At 40.8% G+C, this 20599-nt stretch overlaps 1 long non-coding RNA gene and 1 other non-coding gene across 2 annotated transcripts; both read right to left on the reverse strand.

Annotated features, from left to right (window-relative positions):
- Positions 1 to 2328: 2328 nt before the first annotated feature.
- LOC120106236 lies at positions 2329 to 10026 on the reverse strand. The gene is made up of 2 exons (XR_005508426.1): positions 8773 to 10026; positions 2329 to 3790 (listed from the first exon to the last, which is right to left on the reverse strand). It is a non-coding gene; the product is annotated as an uncharacterized LOC120106236 (long non-coding RNA).
- Positions 10027 to 17266: 7240 nt separating this feature from the next.
- On the reverse strand, positions 17267 to 17372 carry LOC120106238. Its single transcript, XR_005508427.1, has one exon. It is a non-coding gene; the product is annotated as a small nucleolar RNA R71 (small nucleolar RNA).
- Positions 17373 to 20599: the final 3227 nt, after the last annotated feature.

The raw sequence follows: 20599 nt of genomic DNA on the forward strand, positions 1-20599 counted from the left end.
CAGCGCATCATCCGACCGCGATTACCTCCCAGCAATCGCGTTCCACTTTCGTCTCCGCCTCATCCATCCGTGTGCCTCAGCATCCCAGCCGTCCGTGCCTCCTCCTCTCCACGTGAGATGGATCTATATGAAGGAGGCTCTCTCGGCTGGGAGGGGGAGGATCTGGGGGGGGGATTTCACAAAGACAAGGGAGTTCGGTCGAAGAGGAGAAAGGGGGAGAGAAACAGGAAAAGGAAAAAAGAGCATGTTTTGTTTTCCAAAAAGAAAAGAGTGTAAAAAAAAAAGAGAGAAAAAGAAAGGAGGAACAGGGGAGAGTTTTAATGTTGATGGCCGGCGAATACCTTAGGTGAAGGGTGATGGAGGAACCTTTGATGTATTGCTTTCTTTGAAGTAAATTCTAAACCTTTATTCTCATAGATTTATATTTCTAATATATTATGGATTCTTGCATAATTATTTTGTAGATAGTTCTTTAATGGTTTATGTTGATTGATATATGGACCACTTTAGTATTTGATTTGTCGTTGATGTAATAGGCACGATGAATGTTTAGAAATAGAGTTCATATGTCCTTAAAATATATCACATGCTTTGATCTATTCTACTTTTACATCTTTAATCAAGAACCGAAGAATTTATTTCTTGAATGCAAAATTATCAAGGGGGATTCCAGATCCCTACTCCATCTTAATCTATCCAAATTTTGATTCTCTATTTACTAATTTATTTTCTATTTGCAAACCATCATCTTAATCCACAAGTTTATTGAATTAATTAATCTGAAATTAAGCTAATAATCTATAGATCGTTTCCTGAGGAATCGACCTCGGACTTTCAAGTTATACTACTTGTGCGATTCTCCTGCACTTGGGAGAACAATTTTTCGAAGCACCAAAAGGTCCCACTTAAAAACCACTTGCTTCGAGCAGATGAACTGTCTCCCTTAAAGGGACAAAGCTTGCCTAGACATCAACTAAGCCACGGAGCGAAATTGGTGCAACTTTCGGTGATCTTCGTCCTATTGAGCTCGAATGTCCCTAGGGGCCAACGTCTAATTGATTTTAATTAAAATGATAGTTATGTGAGAATTGATTCACCTAATTTGGGCAAGAATCTGGTGATGAAATCCAGTTCTTATCTTGTTGGGGTGATTCTCCTTACTATGTGCGGATTAATTAGTGTATGTATATCAAGCATGCATTCACACTTTTACTGAAATTAAAATCAAACAATCACCACAAAATTTCACGCAAACTGGGAATCAATTTAAATAAGAAAGGTTTAGAGGTTACCAAAGAGAATTTCCAAAGTAAATTTTTTTTTTATTTTTTTTATTTTTTTTAGGCAAATCTCTACAGCATTCCTTTTCCAGCAGTTTCCTTTTTGATCGTCCCAGACTTCCTCTTCGATTCCTGATCAAATAATACCAAAAGAAAAACTAAAAATTAGTAGGAGAGAAAAAGGAGATAAGTAAAGTAACAAAAATAAAAAATATATTTTTATTTTATTCTATATATATATATTTGAAAGTTTTTTTTTTAAGATAAAAGAAAAACAACTATGCTAGCAATCCCCGGCAACGGCGCCAAAAATTGATAGTCAACTTTAAAGACTACGCAATAGCACGTATCTAGTAGGATAGTGATAACGGGTATCGATCCACAGGGATTGGGGTACAGTTGTTTTCTTAAAAATATTTGAAAAAAAAGAGAATTTGTGAAAACTATCAAACTAAGCAATTTAATAAGAAATGCAATTATAATGATATCAGTTTAAGGGAACTTAGGGCAAGGAATTCACCACTAACATCGGAACAAGGGTTATTTGTTATGTATTTCATTCTTGGATTATTATGCAAATTGGCTACAAGCCTAATAAGCATTCGAATAAAATTTTACAAAAGTAATTTAGGCATAATCCATCTTTAGTTAGCATGAAATGTCTACCATAATCTAAGGTGGCAGCACATCGCATCTTCCTTAAGCATGAATTATCTTATTTTTACTTCAATGATCATGAAGAACAGCTGTATAAACTTCACATTTAAAATCACAAAAATTAAATGTGAGATAAAAGAGGATATCCATTAAAAACAATAAGTTCATACAATTCCAAGAATAGAAATAAAAAAAGTACAAAATTCTTATCCTGTTGCTAGGGCTGCATCCAGCCCTAGTGAAGAGCTCAGCTTTCCATGGTACGGGGGTAGCAGCAGCAGCGATGTAGAGGACTCCCATCAACGGCTATCTCCTTCTTTTCTCTGTCTTCTTCCTTCACTGGACTCGGTGGGAACTCCCTTAGCATTTCATCTCTTCTCTCTTCCCTTTTTTTTTCTGTGGGAAGTTCTTCCCACAATACCCAAACTTCTCTCCCTCCTTTTATCTATGGGATTCGGCCTCCTGAGAAGAGATGGTTGGCAAGGAAGAGAAGTCTCTTCCTTTTATAGGCTGGAATCTCCCCCTCTCTCCTCCTCTGTGGCTGATCCGAATGGGAGGATAAGCTCGTGGAGGCTTCATCTCTTCCGCGCATGATGGGAGATGATCCGGAAGGAAATCTTGGATCGCAGACGGTTGCTATCTTCCAAATGTTAGGGAGACGGGTTGCTCTGTTCGTTGCTGTGAGAGCTAGATCAATGCATGGGTCTAATCCGCACGCGGCTGGGAGGGAGCTAGGATGCGGGATGAATGGCTGAAGCTGGGAGATTCGGAGATGAGGATGAGGCTGAATCACGGAAGAAAAGGAAGTCATGAAGTTGAGAGTATCTTGGCTGATAGGAGATGCTCGGGATGCTAGGAGATACGCGTAACAGGGGAGCTGGATTGTTGCTCATGGCTGAGAGGAATCTGTAAGGGCTTCAACGTGGAGGACGTGGAGAAGATGAGCTGGACTTTATCCATGGGTAGATGTTGGATTCAGTCTATCTTGGGAGGATAAGCTTGGGAAGGAGGATGAACTCTGTTCTGTTTCCGAAACAGGGGAAGAAATGGAAGGCTGTTCCGCTAGGAGGATTAGAGGTGAAGATATGGGAGGAATGAGCTGGGAGTTATCTGTGGAAGGAGGAAAAGCTAGAGATGGAACTAATCCGGATACTGTCCACGGAATACTCAGACGCGGAGGAGATCTAGGATGTTGGGAGATGGCTGGTTGCAGCTGGGAGGAAATTCAGACATGAGGAAGACGCGTACGGTTGCGGGAACAGGAGACAATGCAGTTGGGATGAAGATTGGTGGTTTAGGATGAAGGATTTCTAATTGGAGATGAAGATGAACCTATTGGATGCAGGGGAGAGACGTTGGGATCTTGGCTGGGAGGAGTTGATCTTATCGCGGAAGAAGAAGAGAATCCACGATGCAGGGGATTCAGATAAGGAAGAGATGCTCACCGGCTGGGTTTGAATTTTTGATTTCTTTTGGCTGGGAGCAGGGGATGATCTTGGATGAAGCTCACGGCTAGGGGAGACTTGATCCTTTGATGCGGATGCTAAGATTTGCTGGGAGTTGATCTTGCGATTGGATAAGGATGGAAGAGAGAGCTAGAATCGGCTGGGAGTTCGGGTTTACTGGCTTGATCCGAAGAATAGGATGAGAGATGAGTTGGGATGCAAGGGCTTCGGAAGAGCTAGGGTGGTGGATGCTGGACTCAACAAACGTGGCTATGATTCGTGATGAAAAGAGGATTGGGGTTGACTCTGTTTGGAAGCTTAAAACAGGGGAGGAATGGGATGACATGGAAGCTTGATCTCTAAGCACTTAAAGGGTGACGTGGACATGGGTTCAGCTGCAAATGCGACCTGCACACATTAGTTCAGACATCATCCCAATTAGTTCGAGTCAACCTGCACACATTAAACTGACCAGTAAATAAATAAGTAAAACACGAATTACCTTTAATTTATTAAAATGCAATGATGAAGGTAATACATTTTTTTTAGTTAAATTTACAAAATATGTGAATTAAAATATTGATAAGTGCTATGAATAAGATATTAATTTATGCATTATTTAGCACTTATCAGCAGCATATAGTGGCTACCCAGTAGAATGGAATGATGAACCTCTAGGTGCAGTTATCGTATGATACAGTTCTACTATCGTGGATCCCTATAGGACGGAGGTCATGGACAACTCGTCAAACTCCATCGTCTGTCATATGTCAAGATTTATTCGACTTAAGTTCGAGAGTGAAAAACTCTTTCTCCACTTTGCATACTGCCCCGGCCGAGATCTTACGAACTCAGTCTTATAAATCACATAGGATCTCTCCTTATCTATCAAGGTGGATAGATTTCATATAGGTGCATACCCTACTCCTACAGTGAACCTATTGCAGCCAATCTACACTGCATGGACCCGTATGTCTAGAGACCATGTATACGTGCAGTCAAACTACAATAACCTCACTGTAAGTAGCCGAAGCACCGCAGGTCAAAGGACCAGTCACACTACTGCAACATCAAGCAAGTCACTGACGAGTGGATAGACATCCAAGTGACTTCGTATCTTGGTCACGCTCAGTACCCTTGTTCTTTAACAAGTACCTGCACTATTACTTCAGTGTCATCACACCGTGGACTCGAGTCTCGTCCATCCACAAGGAAAGCAATGTGTGCATTGATCTCATCGGATTGATCACCGTCCTCGTGATGATCCATCGATCATGAGCATTTAGAAATTAATCACCAATGATATATGGCTCAAATTCTCAACTCTTGAGAATATGCATCATCATCTTATTAATTTCTTGAATGATTCATAGACACATAAATAATATGAATAAAAAAGATGCTTTTTATTTATTCAATAATAAATAGTCAAGTACAAAATTATGTCCTACAATTAACAATGTATCAGCCAGATTGGCTTCTAGGGCATACATCTAACACGCACATGATCTTAAAAGGTAATGACCAATTGGGTGGTCGCACGATGGGTGCAGTGCTAAGCATAGACTTCAACTTTTCGAATGCCTCCTGATAGGTTTCAGTCCAATTGAACGGTGTATCAAGGGATAGGAGGTTACATAATGGTCGAGCTATGACACTAAAGTCCTTGATGAACCTCCTATAAAATCCGGCGTGACCCAAAAATGATCTAACATCTCTAACCATCTTAGGTGCAGGTAGCTTGGCGATTAAGTCAATCTTAGCTCTATCAACTTCCATGCCCTTCGCTGAAACAATATGTCCTAGGACAATTTTCTTTGGTACCATGAAGTGGCATTTCTCCCAATTCAGTATCAGAATCTTTTCTATACACCGAGTTAAGATAGCTTGTAAATGTAATAAACAATCATCAAAAGAATCACCAAAAATAGAGAAATCATCCATAAACACTTTTAAAAATTTTTCGTTCATATCTTCAAAGATACTAAGCATACACCTTTGGAATGTTGCGGGTGCATTATACAACCCGAATGGCATTCGTCGGAAAGCGAGTGTACCAAAAGGACAAGTGAAAGTAGTTTTTTCTCGATCCTCAGGTGAAATTTCGATTTGGTAGTACCCGGAATAGCCATCGAGAAAACAATAGAAATTGTGTCCTGCAACTCTTTCCAAAACTTGGTCTAGGAAGGGTAGGGAAAAGTGATCTTTCCTAGTGACCAAATTCAATTTTTGGTAGTCAATACACATGCGCCAACTCGTCGGAACGCGAGTCGGGACTAACTCATCCTGCTCATTTTCGGCTACCATCAGACCTGCTTTCTTAGGCACGACTTGAGTAGGACTCACCCACTTGTTATCGAAAATCGGATAAATAATACCCACATCAAGCAACTTAAGGACTTCTGTTTTAACCACGTCTCTCATTGTTGGATTCAGCCTACGCTGCATTTGCCTTGTGGTTTTCGCATTATCATCCAAATATATCCGATGCATGCAAATCAAAGGTTAATCCCCTTTAAGTCTGCAATCGACCATCCAAGCGCTTCTTTATGACTCTTTAGGACCGTAAGTAATTTTCCTTCTTGATCATTATCGAGCTCAGTCGAGATAATTATGGAAAAAGTGTTATCGGGTCCAAGAAAGGCATACTTGAGTTTTCTTGGTAAGGGTTTCAGCTCAAGTATGGGTGCTTGTTTTCGAGATTGTACAATTTTTATCCCTTGTGAGGGCAACTGCTCGAATTTCTCTATTCTCGGTCTCCACCCATTGACCATCATGACATCCGAATTATCTAAAACAGGCGGGGCCACGTCATCAGCAATACCTTCAGAACACCAATCTATTAAACCATTGTCGGCCGATTCAGTAAATATTTTTTTTAACAGATATTCTTCCGCAATGGTTTCAACCCATTCAACCTCTTTACTTTCTTCATGATCACTGGGTTGTTTGCCTATACTAAAAACGTTCAGTTCCAAGGTCATATTGCCAAAAGAAAGCTTCATGACCCCATTCCTATAATTGATCAATGCATTAGAAGTTGCAAGGAATGGACGTCCTAAGATGACTAGAATCTGAGATGGTGAATTGGAAGCCGGATGTGTGTCTAGTATAATAAAGTCGACAGAAAAATAGAACTTGTCTACTTGGACCAACACATCTTTGATAATCCCTCTAGGAACCTTCACTGACCTGTCAGCTAATTGTAAGGTGATAGTTGTTGGTTTCAACTCACCCAAATCGAGTTGCTCATATACCGTATATGGCAACAAGTTCACACTTGCTCCTATATCCAGCAATGCTCGCTCAATCCTAAAATTGCCAATGATGTACGAGATAGTTGGGCAACCTGGTTTCTTATATTTAGGAAGAATGTTATGCTGTAAAATCGCACTCACATTTTCAGCCAGAAATGCCTTCTTCTTGACATTTAACCGACGCTTGATAGTGCACAAATTCTTCAAAAATTTTGCATATGAAGGCACTTGTTTGATTGCATCAAGAAGAGGTACATTGATTTTTACTTACTTAAAAAGCTCAAGAATTTCAGAGTTTGGTTCAAGCTTTTGTAAAGGCTTTAATCTTTATGGAAATGGTGCTGGAAAAGGACATTCGATTTTTTTCAGCAGATGTTGGTGCTTTGGTTTCTTCGTTATCCTTTTCTTTTGTCTTGGGAGAGTCAGAATTAGATATGACTTGTGTTTGTTCTGGGACTGGTCGGTCAATAACTTTTCCACTTCGTAAAGTTATTATACTCTTTGCTTGTTCTTTATGCGAAGTTGAAGATGATGCATTGCTACCACCGTAGACTTGAGGGTTAGGTTATGGTTGAGCTGGTAGCTTACCCTTCTCTTAAGAACTTAAAGCAGTGGTCAGTGTTGTCAGTTGATTTCTTATTTCATCATTGATTTTGGCTTGACCTTGCATGAAAGATTACAAAGTTTCTTCGAGACTGGGTTTTTTAGGGGGTGTGAGTGCATAATGAGGTTGCGGAGGTGGAGGAGTTGGGTAATATACTGGTTGAGGTTGGTCATTCCTCCACCTGAAATTTGGATGGTTCTTCCATCCAGGATTGTAAGTACCCGAAAAAGGATTATTAAAAGATTTTTTATATATATTCATAACATTGGCCTGATCGTGCAAGACTTCCTTAAATGCTGGTATTGTGGGGCAATCACTGGTGAGATGGCCAGGCATCTCACAAATCCCACAACACTCGCTGTCATGTTCTATGGTCTTAACGAGTTCAATCCTTCTAAGTTCAATTTTTTCTACCTTCCTAGTAAGGGCTGCCATTTTAGCCTGAATTTCATCCTGAGTACTAAGGTTGTAAAGGCCCCCGTGTCCAATGCTAGTAGGCTTAGGCAAAGGTTTATTCACTCTATCCCCTGTATCCCATAATTGTGCAGTCTCTCCCAGCATTCATAAAATGTTTCATGGTCTTTTTGTTGGAAATTACTAAGATGCTTTTTCAAAAAGTTAGTCCTTTGTGCAGAAAAGAATTTTTTCAAAAATTCTCTTTGCATATCATGCCATGTTCCTAAAGATCTAGGTCTCAAGGAGTTCAGCCAGGCTTTATCCTTTAAGGAAAAAGGAAACAAGGTCAATTTAAGGACGTCTTCCGATACATTTGGCACTCTAAATGTGATGCTAATTTTCTCAAAATTCTTAAGGTGAAGATAAGGGTTTTCGGATTCCATCCCATGATACTTGGGCAGCAATTGAATTACCCCTGGTTTGATTTCAAAGTGTCCTACGTTTTCAGAAATAATCATGCATGAAGGTTGACTAGTCCTAGTAGGGTGTAATTATTGTCGAAGTGTCATAACTGGGGGTCTACCTTCATCACCATGGTGACTTCCTACATCATCATCAGCCATCTCACCAGATCTGAGTGATGTGTTTGCAAAAATGCTTTCGTGAAACTAATCTTCCAAGTGCAGGAGAATCGCACAAGCAGTAAAACTCGGAAGTCCGAGGTCGATTCCTCAGGGAGCGGTCTGTGAATTATCAGTTTAATTTCAGATGTGATTTCAGATGGTTTATAGAAGTTTAGAGAAACTAATTAATAGATTAAGTTCGATAATAAAGAGATGGTTAGGGATCCGGAATCCCCCTTGACAATAGTACATTCAAGATATAAACTCTACGATTTCTGATTTAAAAGTTCAAATGTAAGATAGATCTAATCATGTAATATATTGTTTGAACACACGAACTCAATTTCTAAGCATTCGTCGTGCCGGTTATGTCTACGATAAATCAAATAATAAAGTAATCTATGCATCAATAGATATAAACCAACAAAGAACTATCTACAACATAGGTAAACAAGAAACCAAAACATATCAAAAGATATAAATTGAATAGAACAATAGTTTAGAGTTTACTTCAAGAAAGTAACAAGTTAAGGGTTCTCCCATCACCCTTGACCAAAGGGATTAGCCGGCCATCAACATGAAAAATCTCCTCTGTTCCTCTTCCCTTTTCTTTTTCTTTTTGAAAGCAGAGCCTCTAACTGTTTTTTTTTTGTGGGAACCAGAAAAACCTCCCCCAGCCGAACAAGATCCTTCCCTTTTTATACAATCAAACCTCTCCCAGAAACAAAACTTCCTCAGAAATCAAAACCAAAAATTCCAAACTAAGGATGCGCATCCCGGCTGGCCGTGGGATACCGGGACGCGGATTCCGTGATTCTCAGACGCGGGTGCTGCTGTGACGCCGGGAGAGTGCTGAGAATATGGCCCGATTGAGAGGGATCAAGATCCCTTCTATGCCTGGTCCTCTGAAGGGAAGAACGAGATGCGTGGGACGCTGGAGCACTGCTGTGAATGCGGACGATTGCTCATGGACGGCTGAAATCCGGGAAGTGAATCATGGACGCGGGGAACTTGGGATCAACTTGGAATGTTGAGCCAGAATTGTTGGGATTCGGATGATTGAAACACTGCTTCTGGTTTCCTTCTTTGGCCACGGAAAACTGGGAATGCTAGGCGTGGATGAGCTGGAAATGAAGCTCGGATGGGTGAGGCCTGGACGCTTGGGAGAAGCAAACGTGGAAGATGAAGAGTTGGGCACGGACGCTGGGAGGATGCTGGATATGCACGCGGGCGGATCTAATGCTGAGAATGGACGCGGAGAGGGTGCTGGCCACGGATTACTTGGCATGCATCGCGGGAAGGAGTTGATCACGGGTGCGGGGGACGAGCTGGGAGGCGGGAGATGGTAACGGATGATGCGTGGGATCCTAAGATCTGGGAGGTGATCGCGCGCTGCTGGGAGGCACTGATACGGGTCCGAAAGCATGGGGCGTTGATCGCGGGTTGCTTCGCGGACGGCTGGGAGACGCGTGAGGCGGATGAAATCTGGATGAGCGGAAACAGGGGATGCGGGAGATCAGGCTGGATATCTTATCCGAAAGTTGATTTGGAAGGGGCGCATGGCTGAATCGCGATCGCAGAATCTGGGATGTGATCGCGGGAGATGGAATCTGGGAGGCTCGTGGATGCTGGGTAGAAGCTGGGACACGGACGGATGGGGTTTGGACGCTGAAGCGCGACCTCCTTCAAATGGACGCCTGAGATTGTGCACGGGAGCCGAGATGCGTGGATGCAGCTGGATTGGGGCTTGTACGCTCGGGCTCGCTGAATAAGAATCATGTACTCTGTTCTGCAGTTGGGAAGATGCATTTTTTTTAGATGAATTTATATAAAATAATGATAAAAATTATAATAAGTGCTAAGGATAATATTTAATCATGCAAATGTTAACACCTATTATTTATCATTATTTTGCTAGCATTAGGTTAAGTTAAGTGGTACTTAGATCATACTTTTGTGCTCTCATCACTGAGATTTTGCGAAAGAGTTTCAATAATATGATCTAAGAAATTGTCAAAAGTTTTTCGATTCAAACGCCCAATGTTGTCCCTATTCCAACCTAGCATACAAAATTTAATTTTAATTTTTTTTAAATGATCACCCTTGATCTTTTCTTAAAGTTTTTATCAATTTTCAATTAGCAACAAGGGTTAATGAGGTATGATAACAATAAAATTCTGATTCTAAAAAAAAATTAACACAGAAAATTCAAAACAGACAGCAGCAAGGTTTCATATTAATCTAATGGTCTTAAAAGTCTCAGAATGTCAATCAGACCGTTCAGATTATCGAAACACGCATCCTGCACTAGTCAACCAAATTTGAGTCCAATCAGACGGCGAATTACTCTAATATCATAGTTTGATGCGGACTGTGTAGGAAACAAAAATAGTAGTAAAGATTTTTTTTTAGTTTTACTTTTTTTTTCTTTTCGAAAAAAAACCTAACTACTAAGGTACTAATTAAATCTAAAATTATATTAATAACTCAGCCGTTCCCCGGCAACGGCGTCGAAAACTTGATGCGTCGCAAAACTGCTCTCCCAAGTGTAGGAGAATCGCACAAATAGTATAGCTCGGAAGTCCGAGGTCGATTCCTCAGGAAACAATCTATGGATTATTAGCGTAATTTTTAGATATAATTTTTAGTTGATTTTTAGAAATTAAAAGCAGAGAATAATATATCAATAAACAAAGTTCAATGAAATAAAGATGGTAGGGATCTGGAATTCCCCTTGATGATATTGCATCCAAGAAATAAACTCTATGGTTCTTGATTAAAGATTAACGGTAGGATAGATCTAATCATGGTATATGTTTCATGAACATATGAACTCAATTTCTAAGCATTCATCGTGCTTACTACATCTGTAACGAATCAAATACTAAAGCAATCCATATATCAATAGTCATAAGCCATTAAAGAACTATCTACGAAATAACTACGTATGGATCAAGAACATATCAGTAAATATAAATCATTCAAAGCAAAAGTTTAGAGTTTACTTCAAAGAGCAATACATTAAAGGTTCCTCCATCACCCTTCCTAAGAAATCAGCCACTCATTTCAAACACTAGCCTCTTTTCTCTTTTTTTTTCTTTTTCTTTTCGAAAATAGGGCATCCCCTGTTTCCCTTTTTTTTCCTTCCCTCCTCTGTTTTTTTTTTAGAATGGGAACTCTCCCTTTCCCAGCCGAGAGAGCCCCTCATATAGTTCGTGAGAGCCCTAATGCTCGCAGGGGAATGGGCGCGGATGGCTAGGATGAGATCGCGAATGCTGAGCCTGTTGTGATGCTAGGATGCATCGTGAACGGATGGATGGATCGATACAGATGCTGGGAAGATCGTGAACTCCGAATGCTGCGGATGCGAAGAAGCAGACTGATGGATTGCTAATTCGGAAGCTGATTTGGAGGGAACGGATGGAATGGATGCATCGCTGGAGGAGGCGGATCATAGAATGATGCGGATTCGAAAGCTGGCCGCAGGATGGGATTTGGATGCGCTGGATGCGGACGCTAGGAAGCTTCACGGGAGGCTCGCAGGATGCACTACGAACGCGGACGGGATCTGAGGAGGCTGGGATTTTGTTGGAAGGAGGTTGAGGTGCGGAAATGGAAGATTGCAAGGAATTGGACATGGGAGAATCGCCACGAACGGCCGGATGTTGGGCTCGGGACGCTGAGTTTCGGATGATGCTAGGGTGACGGCTGGGATGAATGAATCATGAACTCCATAGGCCTTTGAAATAGGGAAAGAGAAGGATGCAGGACGCTGGGTGGATGCTTCGCGGACGGCTGGGAGGCGTGTGAGACGGGTGGATGGATCGCGATTCTTCCACGCGGGCGGATGCGTGGGATAGATACTGGTTCGCGGATGCGGTGGATCACTCGCGGGAGGATGGGCTGCACGCGGCTCAGATGCTTGGGCTCACAAAAGACTGAAGCTGCAACGAAGTGGACGTTTGAACTTGGCCTCCTTCTAGTGTTCAACTGGGGTTGTCCCTTGCGGTTTGCTGGTCATCTGCAGTGTTGCATCTTTTTGGACCCGATGCGCATTTTAACTTTGATTTATGATCACCTGCACCCCTGATAAGTGCTAAATAATGTATATATTTAACTATTTTACACAGCACTTATCATTATTTTCTTTGCACATATTTTAAATTTAACATAAGAAAATGTGTTCCTCTTCATCATTGCATTATTAAAAATAATTTGATTTTGCTTGATTTTATTGGTCCATCTAATGTATACAGGTCGAATCAAATTCATCTGGGATGACCCCTGAACCCAAATCACATGCACCCCATGAATCGGATCTTCCCAACCAATTAGAGTCGACCCCAATTTTCATTTCTCAGCAGGTGCCATCCCAAATAATTTATTTTCATGAATCCAAACAAGTCTCTCTCCTTCACTCCCCACGTATCCAAACTTCCCAATTTCCTTTTCAACACATGGCCACCCCAAGTTCACGTATTTTCTCCCCTGTTCCGTGCCCTAGCCATATCTAAGCTACTATACCACAACTCCAACTGCAAGTCATCTCAGCCATCCATCAAGTCCCAACGTCCGAGATCCTCCTTATCCCATGGATCAACCATCAACCGAATCATCCCAGCGTCCAAGCCAAGCATTCCATCCGCATGTCCTCCCTCCCGTTCGCATGAACCTAGCAACATCATGTCTGATTCTCCCTTACGCCCGTCTTCATCTCAGCCAACGACAGCATCTCCGAATCCCCTGCATCCTCATCCCAACTCCATCATCTCGGATAAATCCCTGCTTCAAAACAGAGTCCGGATAAGCTCAAACTTAGTGTCCGGATTAGCTTCATCCCGTTGTGATCTTCTTCCATTCGGATCAAGCAGCCAATATCCCTCCGGATAACATCCTAACATCTCCCAGCAAATTTCGGAATCCTAGCTCCTCTGTTCTCAACTGTATCCATCGTTTTCAAGTCTCTCGTGTCTTCATCTCAACTAATCTCCCAACGTCCACTTCATCCTCCCGAACTCCACATCCATTTCATCTTCCCGAGTTCACAGTGATCCTATCAACGGCTACCATCCGCATGAGATTCCTTCTTCCAGAATGATCTCACGTTCGTAATCATCTGCATCATCCTCATTCGCTTCCTCATCTTTGAACTAACTCCCCTGTTTCACACGTCCAGCTTCTCCTCCACGTTCCGGATTAGATCACATCTCTCAGCTTGCTCCCATCCTTATCCCATGGCCAGCCGTTCCCAAGCTTCCAAGCATCCGTAGCATTATGGATTGATTCCATCATCCACGAATGAGTTCCAAGCAAGCTTCATATCAACTATCTGCGTGGATCCAAATCATTCTCATCCCTCCGAGATCCTCTCAACATTCACATCCCTTGCTCCTAAATCAGCTCCTCTTCATCACGATCTCCCAGCATTCCGAATCACCTCCCCTATTCCCAACCATGTCCAAGCTTATCCATTGCATGCACATCACGTTCACAACGCGTTCCGGCCGTTCCCTCCTTCCACAAAATCCCAGCAGCCCTAATTCGAAGAAATCCGCTGGAGAGAGCCGTGGGAAGAGTTGGCTATAAAAGGCCATCAGCCTTCTCAGGAGGAGGCATCGAAGGATCAGCAATCTCTTCTCAGGAGTTCCCACCGAGATAAAAGTGATAAGTGCTTAATAATTTATAATTTAGTCATCCTTCCATAGCACTTATCAATATTTTTAAACTGATAAATACATATTTTACCATGAAATTGAATAAACATTGAATTAAATTTAAATTATGGTAAGAGGTAAATAATTCTTTTCTTAAACCAGATTTTGAACTTGTCTCTCTCTCTTGATTGCAATCTTTCATGAAAACTACAGAAAAACATATAAGGAGATTGTGTTGACTCGGCTAAGGTTATAATTAAATGGGTTTTGGTCCTGATTAGATTGAAAGTTATAATTGTATGGAAAATATTTTTATTAAGTCATGGTCTTGGTTTTGACCGGTCGAGTTCGATCTGAAGCAGCTTAGCAAGAATTAAATGACAATGGGCTCAAGGACAAGTCAACCATCATGACCCACCTCAAACCCAAAGCAATTCCTTACCAGCCTTCATATAAAATTTATAAATTAAAAATAAAAAAAGAAGATAATTAATATAATAAAATAAATAAAAATAATTTCGGGGAAAATCACTGGATTCACTGTTCATATGAACAGTGTCCCGTAAAAACACTGTTCATATGAACAGTGGGAAATAATATAATATAAAAAAAAATAAATAAATAAAATTGTTTCACTGTTTATCTCCTTCCTCCCTCTATCTATTCTTCCCATGATCTCGCCTCACAGAGCGCCCCGCTGCCCGTTCCAGCCACGAGTCCCACGCGGTGCAGCCAGATCCAGATCCTCCGCCTCCTCTTCCGCCCGTGACGCCTCCGGCGTCTCCCCGTCGATCCCGCGGCCAGCCCTCTTCCTAGCAGCCGAGATCCAGCTCTTCCGCATCAGCCCGTTCCAGCCGCATCCAACGAGCACACCAGCGAGCAGCTCCTCCGTCTTCTCCGAGATCCGGTCGTCCGCGTTCCTCCCATCGATTCCCAGCTCCAATCCCTGTGATTCAGCCTTCACCGCGATCCCAGCCGACTGCATTCAACGAGCTGGTAACCCAGCCCCTTCCGGATCGGCACCCGCTTCGAGCTCCATCTTCGCCCGAGATCATTCCCAACATCACGCCCTCCTCCTCTCTCAGGATCCATCGCCGCTGGTCTTCGGCGAGCTATAAGAGGAAGACGAAGAAGGGAGAGCGGGGGGGGAGCTCGGTTCAACAGAAAAACAGGGGAGACCCCCTGTTTCAGTGAAAAGAAGAAGAAAGCCGAGAGGGAGATGAAGAAATAAAATAAAAAAAGAGAGAAGAGAGAGAGGCTGGGAGCGGAAGGGAGTGAAGAGCAATTTTTTTATGAAGATGGGAGGACTTCCGGCCACCATGAGCAGCTAAGCCTCGGTTTAGGGGTTTGATGAAGCCATAGAGGAGTATTCGTTTCATTTTTATTGATTTGAGTTTGTATTGTAAGATAGGTTGCATGATGAAGAATTTATCAATTGATCTTATGATTTATCCAATTTATGTGAATCATTTATCTTGCATAAAATATTTTATATAGATTGATCTATTTCATCGAATCCAACACCTGTGGTTTGGAGGAGATATTCATGTGACATCGATTTCATGTTTAATGACTTAATGATCAGATGCATCATGCTAGGTTAGACAGGTCATGCTTATCGTTAGAGTAGATGGTTTGTGCTAGACTTAGATGATTCATGCTGGGAATTGGTTATATTTTCTTTTGTGATTGCTTTGGCTTGTAGTCGGAAGCAATCAAGTCTTACATACAACTCAATCATTGAAAAGCGTCACGGATATAAATCTATCGGTGGAATCTAGCCCTAAACACCTCTCTCCATAGATAATTCATACTACTACACCCATATTAATTCTTAGTTTTTATCATTTACTCTAGCTTATCCCCTTTGAAGTAATTATTTAATTAGGAAAAATAACTTGTCTCCAATCCCTGTGGACCGACACCCGTAATCACTATCCTACAGGATACGTGCTATTGCGTGGTTTATTTTTGAAATTGAAATAACCGATCAATTTTTGGCGCCGTTGCCGGAGATTGCTTGCATAGTTATTTTTCCTACATAAAAAGAAATTAATTAATTAAAAAAACTTTAAAAAATATATATATATAAAAAAAAATTATTCTCTATTATTGTTACTTTTCTTATCTCCTTTTTCTCTTCTACTAATTTTTTTTTTTAAATTTTTCTTTTGGTCTTATTTGATCAGGAATCGAAGAGGAGATCTGGGCTATCAGAAAGGAATGCTTTGGAGGTTTGCTAAAAAAAAATTTAAAATTACTGGGGAAATTCCCTTTGGTGACCTCTAAACCTTTCTTATTTAAATTAATTATTAGCTTAAAATTTTGTGGTGATTGTTTGATTTCAATTTCAGCAAGAGTGTGAATGCATGCTTGATACACATACACAAATCAATCTGCACATAGTAAGGGCAATCACCCCAACAAGATAAGAGCTGGATTTCATCACCGGACTCTTACCCAACTTAGGTGAACTCAATCTCACATAGTGTCACTTTAATTAAAATCAATTAGACATTGGCTCCTAGGGACATTCGAGCTCAATAGGACGAAGATCACCGAAGGTTGCACCAATTTCGCTCTGTGGCTTAGTTGATGTCTAGGCAAGCTTTGTCCCTATAAGGGAGACAGTTCATCTGTTCGAGGCAAGTGGGTTTTAAGTGGGACCTTTGCGAACGCATCGTGACCCCTCCACTTACCTGGGAGCTTACCTGGTCAACTCGGTTCATTAGACCGGATTGGAGGCTTAGGTGCCCTCTTCAAACCAGTTAGGAGCTGTCTAGTGATTTTAGGACAAAGACTAGGATTGATATGCTTTTCTCTTTTATTGCATGCTTGATTGATCGAGTACTAGTGTATGCACGGTAGTCGTTCTAGAGTACAAAACCTATTACCTTTTGACCCTGAAATAGAACGAACCCTTAGGAACATTCGAGCTAAGATCAAAACATTAGGATCATCCCCACCTCTTAAGATGGCTGAAGAACAACCCAAACTCCTGAGGGAATACTTTACTCCCACTATTTACACTTCCCCATCTTGCATTCGATTACCTGAGGTAGCAGCTGTACAATATGAAATAAAGTCTAGTGTGATCCAAATGCTTCCATCTTTTTATGGGCTCACCAATGAAGATCCATATAAACACCTAGATGAATTCCTTGAAATTTGCACCACTGTCAAGATTCAGAATTTCACTGATGATGCTCTAAAACTTAGATTATTCCCCTTCTCCCTTAAAGATAGAGCCAAACAATGGCTGAATTCTTTAGAAGCTAACTCAATTCGTTCTTGGGATCAAATGCAACAAGAATTCCTTAAAAAATACTTTCCCATAGGAAGAACGAACCAGTTTAGACGTGCCATTACAAGCTTCTCCCAAACTGAGGGAGAAGAATTTCATGAAACTTAGGAGAGATTTAGGGACCTAATCCGTAAATGCCCTCATCATCAAATACCTAAGTGGCAACTAGTGCAATGTTTTTATGACGGATTGACAGAACGAAACCGTCAGATGATCGATGCTGCATGCGGGGGCACTTTTATGCTTCAAAATGAGCATGAAGCATGGAAATTATTTGAAAATCTTAATGAAAACTCCCTCCACCATGCTTCATGTTCTCGTCAAGCACCCCCGAGTTCTCAAAGAAAAGGGACAATTTGTGAAATAAGTCATTCTATGGACCTGTCTAGCAAGGTAGATGCATTGTCCCATAAGATTGACCAACTGATGATAGGTGGGCATTACATGAACTCTTCCCAAGCACAAGTATGTACTATTTGTTCTAGCCCATCCCACCCTATTCATGAGTGCCCTTCAGCGCCCCAATTCTCCGAACTCGTGCAAGAACACATCAATGCTGCTCAAACACGGCCTAGACCGGGTAATGACCCATTTTCCAATACATATAACCCGGGATGGCGAAATCATCCAAACTTTTCTTGGAAGCAGCAAGCTTCGAACACAGCCCAACCCTATTCCCAAAATTTTTAAAATCCTCAGAATTTTCAAACCCCACAAAATATTCATCCCTACCGTCCCTCGATTCAATTTCAACACACTCCTCCTCCACCCCAAAGAAACACAGCCTTTGAGGAGAAAGTGTTGAACGCCCTTCAAGGTTTGGAAACCATTACACAATTAGTGCACTCTCATACGCAATCAATCGCCAAGCTAGAATCCCAAATGGGTCAACTAGCTAATGCACTAAACAAGCGAGAGGAAGGAAAGCTTCCAAGCCAACCACTAAGTAATCCTAGGGGACAATACATGGCTCAAGAAAATCAACTAAATGCAATTCATCATGAACAAGCCAATGCTTTGACTACCCTAAGGAGTGGACGTGTAGTAGACAATAAGATTGGGGAGGACAACAATAAGGAAGATGAAGAAGATGATAGAAATGTGTCAAATGAAAAACCTTCTTCTTCTTCTTCACCTAGTCCACCTTCTGCCAAAACTCATATCCCAAAGGCCCCATATCCTGAAGCTCTTACTTCACCCTCTCCATTTGGCAAAAAGAGAACTTCATTAGAAGAGATGATGGAGGTCTTCAAACAAGTTAAAATCAACCTCCCACTCCTTGATGCCATCAGACAAGTTCCCTCCTATGCCAAATTTCTCAAAGACCTTTGTACACAAAAGCGAAAATCTAGGACACATGTGCCTAAAAAGGTCTTCCTAACTGAGCAAGTGAGTTCTATTCTCCAACACAACACCCCTCCAAAATTCAAAGATCCTGGTGCTCCCACCATCTCCTGTGTCTTAAGAAATAATTTCATTGATCGAGCACTCTTAGATCTAGGGGCAAGTGTCAACCTTTTACCTTATTCAGTTTATGAGAAACTTGGTTTAGGTGAGTTAAAACCAACCTCGGTATCCCTTCAATTGGCTGATCGATCTGTAAAAACACCACGTGGGATAATTGAAGATGTTCTTGTCAAGGTAGATAAATTCTATTTTCCAGTAGATTTCATTGTCCTTGATATGGAACATGAGCCCAATCCTAATAAACAAATCCCCGTGATCCTTGGACGGCCCTTTTTAGCAACAGCCAATGCATGCATCAATTGTAGAATAGGGGTAATGAACATATCATTTGGGAACATGAAGGTAAAATTAAATGTGTTCAATGCGGCCGACCAACCCGCAAGAAAAATTGAGTGTTTTATGATAGACAAAATAGATGACCTCATAGAAGGAGATGCAAAAACTATCTCACTATGTCTGGCTGAAGACAATAAACTTAGCGCTTGTTGGGAGGCAACCCAATTCTCTTAGATTTCTTTAACATTGAGGACAATGTTAGGTTTAGGTTTGGGGGTATTTTTGAGTATTTTTAAGAATTTTTGGTTTTGTTTGCATCTCTTGCATTCGTTTTCACTTCACAATGTTAGGTTTAGGTTTGGGGGTATTCATCTTGATTTTCATCCAAAAAAAAAGAAAAAAAAATATGTTCATTTTCATAAAATAATAAATAATAAAAAAAAAATTTAAAAATAATAATAATAATAATAAAAAAGTTTTTGTTTTTTTTTTAAAAAAAAAAACCTAATTTCTATACATTAATGTGAGAATGATAAACACACAAGGTATATAAAATCTAAAAAGCCCAATGACTAGTCGGAAGTTATACAAATTTAAGTTCTTTTTATTAAGTCTCTCTTAGGGAGTTGTAAGCTAATTAATACTTTGGAATTTCACTACACACTGGCCGACCCTTCTAAGGTCTAGGCTCGACATTATGTTGATAGTATAGTAGCAACCTTGGACCCTGATGAATCATACTTATCTAATCCAAAAAAAAAAAAAATCATCAATAAAAAAGGATTTAGTCAGGAACATCGAAAAGGGCTACCTATTGTCAAAGGTTAAATGGGCTTGTGATGAGGACTCCGAGCATAAGTCCGTAGGAGAGTCTTGATGCCTGACACCTTGTGCCAACTGGTGTGAGAGTTGTCGACTGATTGCTCGTTACCCGGAGAAATCACCACAAGAGTAAAAGTACACAATTATACATCTTTCAAAAAAAAAAAAAAAAAAGTTCTGTATTGACCTTGAAAAAGACAATAGTGTGAAAGCTGTCGTTGTAAAAATTCGAGTAAACTGGAATATTACAGATAAAGCCTGTGAGGTACTAAAGTAAACATCCACAACTCTCGAAATCCTGCAGATATGATGATTTTGAATCAGTGAGCAGGTCTTTTCGACCAATCCTTGGAAACTACTAGTATTAACAATATTTTGGAGATCCGAACCCTTAGCTTGTGTACGGTCCAGATTTCACCAAGCACTCCAGTATAAATGAGTCTTACAACTCCCTAAATAGAAACTTAATGACTTTAACTTAGATTGCATACTAATCTAGAATTTGGGCTGACTTAGTAAATAAAACCGTGTGTGCTTTGAAATTCTTATCATTTATGTATCTTAAATTAGATTTGAATTAAAAAAAGAAAAAAAAAACAACAACAACAACAAATTAATCATAAACAATTAATGATATTGAAGTTTGTGGGTATCTTCACTGAAAACCCTCACGAGACTATAACTCGTCCACTAGGGTAACCTAGGGGTTTAAAGCCTTGTTGCATATGGTAAATGCAATCGCGATGCCTGCGAAAGTGAGTTAGAGCTTTTCTTTAATTTTATTTTGCTCGAGGACTAGCAAAACATAGGTTTG

This window comes from Phoenix dactylifera, unplaced genomic scaffold (assembly GCF_009389715.1).
Source record: "Phoenix dactylifera cultivar Barhee BC4 unplaced genomic scaffold, palm_55x_up_171113_PBpolish2nd_filt_p 000494F, whole genome shotgun sequence".
Taxonomy (NCBI): Eukaryota; Viridiplantae; Streptophyta; class Magnoliopsida; order Arecales; family Arecaceae; genus Phoenix; species Phoenix dactylifera.